The 4,398-nt window shown below is 45.9% G+C and overlaps 1 non-coding gene across 1 annotated transcript; it reads right to left on the bottom strand.

Moving 5' to 3' along the window:
- Positions 1–2,825: 2,825 nt before the first annotated feature.
- LOC126491408 (small nucleolar RNA SNORA70) lies at positions 2,826–2,959 on the bottom strand. The gene has a single exon (XR_007589399.1). It is a non-coding gene; the product is annotated as a small nucleolar RNA SNORA70 (small nucleolar RNA).
- Positions 2,960–4,398: the final 1,439 nt, after the last annotated feature.

A 4,398-nucleotide genomic window follows, 5' to 3' on the forward strand; every position in this document is an offset into this window, starting at 1 on the left:
CTACTCTCCATGGGCACTTCGCATTCACTTGCTTATATACATATAACTAGAAGTAAAATAAATCACAGGGCTGGAGGGATAGCTCAGTGGGTGAAAGCACTGACTGCTCTTCCAAAGAACCTGGGTTCAGTTCCCAGCATCTACATGACATCTCACAAAAATCTGCAACCCCCTTCCAGGGGATCTAAATGTCCACTTTTAGCCTCTGTGTGCACCACGCACACATTTGGTACACTGACATACATGCAGGCTAAATATTCATACACATAAAATAATACAAATAAAATTAAAAATAATGAACATGAAATTTTAAAATAATAAAAATAAAAATGAAAGAGGCCTCAGCAGAGGAGCATTCTTAGACAGATATTGAAGGGAAGACTCTACTCACAGGAAGCTCTTTAATGTGCTCAACAAATATTCATTGGTTGGGGACTGGTGACCCCAGGGCTTCGGACAGAGAGAGGGACTGTAGAGTGGAAAGTCTTGCCTGGGTGAAAGCTGAGAGGAGGGGCCTTGTTCTAGTTAGGTTTCTATTGCTGTGGCAAAAACCATGACCAAAAGCAGCTCAGGGAGGACAGGGTTTATTGCAGCTGACAGTTGTAACTCACCATGATGGAAAGTCAAAGCAGGAACTCAAGGCAGAAGCCTGGAGGCAGGAACTCCTGCGAGACCATGGAGGAGTGCTGCTTACGGCTTACCCTCATGGCTCATTCGGTTTGCTTTCTTATACGCCCAGGCCCACCTGCCCAGGAATGGCACTGCTCACAGTGGGCTGGGCTCTTCCACATCAATGAGCAATTAAGAAAATGTCCCATAGCTTGCCTACAGGCCAATCAAATAGGGGCATTTTCACAACTGAGGCTCCTTCTCAGATGACTCAAGCTTGTGTCAAACTGACAAAAAACTAATCAACACAGACCTTCCCTGTCAGTGGAAGGTGAGAGTTGGGGTCCTTTTGGAGTTAGGATAATCTGGAAGCCAAGAAAGAATCAGGATTAGTTTTTGCTGGATGAGTAGGCAGGTTGCAAATTAGGAAATAACATGTAGCTGGTGTACAGTACTTAAGAACTAGTGTCCTTTTGATGAGTACCCATGGCTTACACATCAAAAAGACTTAAAAGGTCAGAGAGATGGAGTAAGGCACTCGAAGCCAAGCTGGAAGACCTGAATTTGATCCCTAGGACCAACATTATGGAAGGCATGAACTGGCTCCTAAAAGTTTTCCCTGACCTCCCAACAAATGCCAGGCCTGTACATGTTTATGTACACACAGCAGTATTTATTTTTTTGGATTTTATGATAGGGTTTCTCTGTGTAAATAGTCTTGCTGTCCTAGAACTCACTCTGTAGACCAGACTGGCCTCAACTTCACAGAGATCTGCCTGGCTCCACCTCCCAAGTGCTAGAATTAAAGGCGTGCACCACCATTGCCCACAGCAATAATTTTTCAAAGTATTTAAAGCAGGGCTGGTACAGACTGCAGATGTAGCTCAGTTAGTAGAGAGCTTGCCTACAGTGCATAAAACTCTGGGTCGATCCCTAACACCCTGTAAGCTGCATGTGGCGGTGCATACCTGTGACCTGGGTGCTTAGTATGCAAGAAAGCATACCTTGGATGGGCAGTGACAAGGAGTCACCTGGGACATTTGTGTGGCAGTGGTGGCAAGCACTCTACCTTTGAGCTACATCTCTAGCCTTTGTTTTTTGGAGACAAATCCAGGCTGGCCTCAAACTCTTACTCCTCCTGAGTGCTAGGATGACAGGCCTGGGCCCAAGAAGCCTAGAACACCTTTGACTCTCCTTTGTTTCCCTTGAAAGACAGAGACTCATGCAGACCAGGCTGACCTCGAACTTACTATATAGCTAAGAGTGGTCTTGAACTCTCAGGTCTCCTGCCTTAGTTCTTCCAAAAAGTCCTGTGATCACCAGTGTTCCCATACCTGCATTTAGTTTTTTGGATACTGCTTGTGAGAGTATTACGGAACATGTTTGGTGGGGTGTGGGACTCAGCATAGTGGTAGTCCTCAAGTGGAAGGCCCCCTACTTTTCTAGGGGCACTGAATGGGGCTATATTTGAGTCTACAGCCACCAAGGATGAGCCACTTCTCAACTACCACCTCTTCATCTGAATTGGCTTTGATGGAACTCTGCTTCTCTGAGATGCAGACATTCAGGTGGCCAGGAAACTTGAATGTGGTTCCATTAGGGGCAGGGCTGTTTGGCTGTAACCTTCAGTTCACTCCTGCTTGATCCGGAAAGCTTCATTCATCACTCTTCAAACCCCACCCTCTCAGAGAATCTCCAACAGAGAATGGGTGCCAAAAAGCCCGGTTCCATATTCTTGGCAGCTGTGGAAGCTCTTCCCTTGAAGTTGCCAGTCACCCAAGACCCCGCCTAGTGGTTACCATTTGACCATACATGGGCAAAAACTCAACTTGTGGAGGACACACCAACACCCCTGCTTACAAAGTGTATAAACTCCCTGTTTTCCTTCAGCCATATTACTTCTCCAACCCCAGTCTCTGGGGCTGAGGGCTCACCTGGGGGTTGCTTTGCTCAAATATACCTGTTCTTTTGTTTTTTTTTTTTCAGTTCATCTGACTTACTGCATCAATGAAGGAACCTAGTTTCACGATACATGGAAAACCTGCTAAAGGCCTCAATCACACCTTCCTTTTCCTGCAAGTTGGGACAAATAAACACAATGACCTTGTCACTATGAACCCTAACCACTGTACCCTGGAGTTTCTCAAAGGTACCTACCTGTCTGGAGCCTATTGTGGGGACAGCATTGGGATCAGAAACATGAAAATCCACCAGAAAACTGTATCCAAGACTTCTTAAGGAAACCCATGTAGGAAACAGGCTATATTCGCTACCACTGAGGCTGCTATTCATAGCCATTATATACCAGGCCCCATGAGGACTGAGGTCTGGCAGGTTTATTTAGCTGCAGATCATTAAGGGCTTAAATTTTTGTTTGTTTTGATTATTTTATATCCTTGAGTGTTTTGCCTGCATGTGTGTGTGCCATGTGTATGCAGTGCCCACAGAGGTCAGAAGATGGGGTCAGATCCCCTGGAACTGAAGTTAAAAGGATTGTGTGCTGCCACCACCATGTGAGTGCTGGGAACTGAACTCAGGTCCTGTGCAAAAACAGAAATCAGTCTTAACTGCTGACCTAGCTCTGCAGTTCAAGATTTTTGTTTTGTTTTTTTAAGTGTGCCCAGCTCTTGGCTCACCTGGGAGGAACAAGCACAGAGAGCAGAAATTCAGGAATCTAAAAAGGCAGATTCTGGGTGGAATTGGGGGCCAGGCCACCCAGTGGGAATTGTCTTCTCCCAAGAGAATCACCTTGTCCTTGATCATGACCGTCTAAAAACAAAATCAAGACTTTGGGGACTTTTTCTTCAAAGCTCTTGGAGAGGATGAAGCAGTTTCCCCCAGAGAAGGATGCAAACAGATCCAGGGGTGAGACAGGAACTGGGGAGGGCAGAATTAAGCTCTCTGCCTGGTGGACTGGCAACAGCCATCAATTACACACAGTGAGTCACAACCCAAGCTGAAGTTTAAGAAAACAAACAGGACGCATAGAGAGGCTGAGCAGGCTGCAAGAGGACATTTTGGTGAGGCAAGAGTCACTGGCTTGAAGTAATTGAGTTGTCTTTCAACGCAGGTAGAAGTTAGACCCACTTCTCATTCTGAGCATGTGAGTTACTAGAAAAGAAGATTTAATTTACAGCGACTGGGTTGGACTGCACCTGGGACCACAGTGCAGGGTGTGCCTGAAGACAAGCCTTCAAAGTGCAGCAACTGGCGCTCCACGGCTGCAGGACTGCACCCCACATCTTGATATGCAGGGTGACGTGCCTTTGGGTGAGCACACAGCCATGCCCAAGTGTCCTATTTCGAAATGCCTCCTCCATTACAGGCTGTTCACTGCTTGCAGCAAGCTTTTCTGCCGCTTTTTATCCTGAGGGTTAGGTGGTAACTCTTGAGACAAAGGGGCTTCTTTGGGAGAAGAGCACACTTATCTGTCATTTTTCTTTTTCTTTTCTTTTTCTTTCTTCTTTTTTTTTTTCAAGACAGGGTTTCTCTGTGTAACATGAAATAGCCCTGGATGTCCTAGAACTAGCTTTTTTTTTTTAATTTATTTATTTATTATGTATACAATAGTCTGTCTGTGTGTTATATCTGCAGGCCAGAACAGGGCACCAGACCTCACTACAGATGGTTGTGAGCCACCATGTGGGTTGCTGGGAATTGAACTCAGGACCTTTGGAAGAGCAGGCAATGTTCTTAACCACTGAGCCATCTCTCCAGCCCCTAGAACTAGATTTTGTAGACAAGCTCAAACTCACAGAGGTCCACTTGCCTCTGCCTCCTGAGTGCTGG

Source organism: Alexandromys fortis, unplaced genomic scaffold (genome assembly GCF_014885135.2).
Source record: "Alexandromys fortis isolate MF-2015 unplaced genomic scaffold, M_Fortis_MF-2015_v1.1 scaffold_233, whole genome shotgun sequence".
NCBI classification, from domain to species: domain Eukaryota; kingdom Metazoa; phylum Chordata; class Mammalia; order Rodentia; family Cricetidae; genus Alexandromys; species Alexandromys fortis.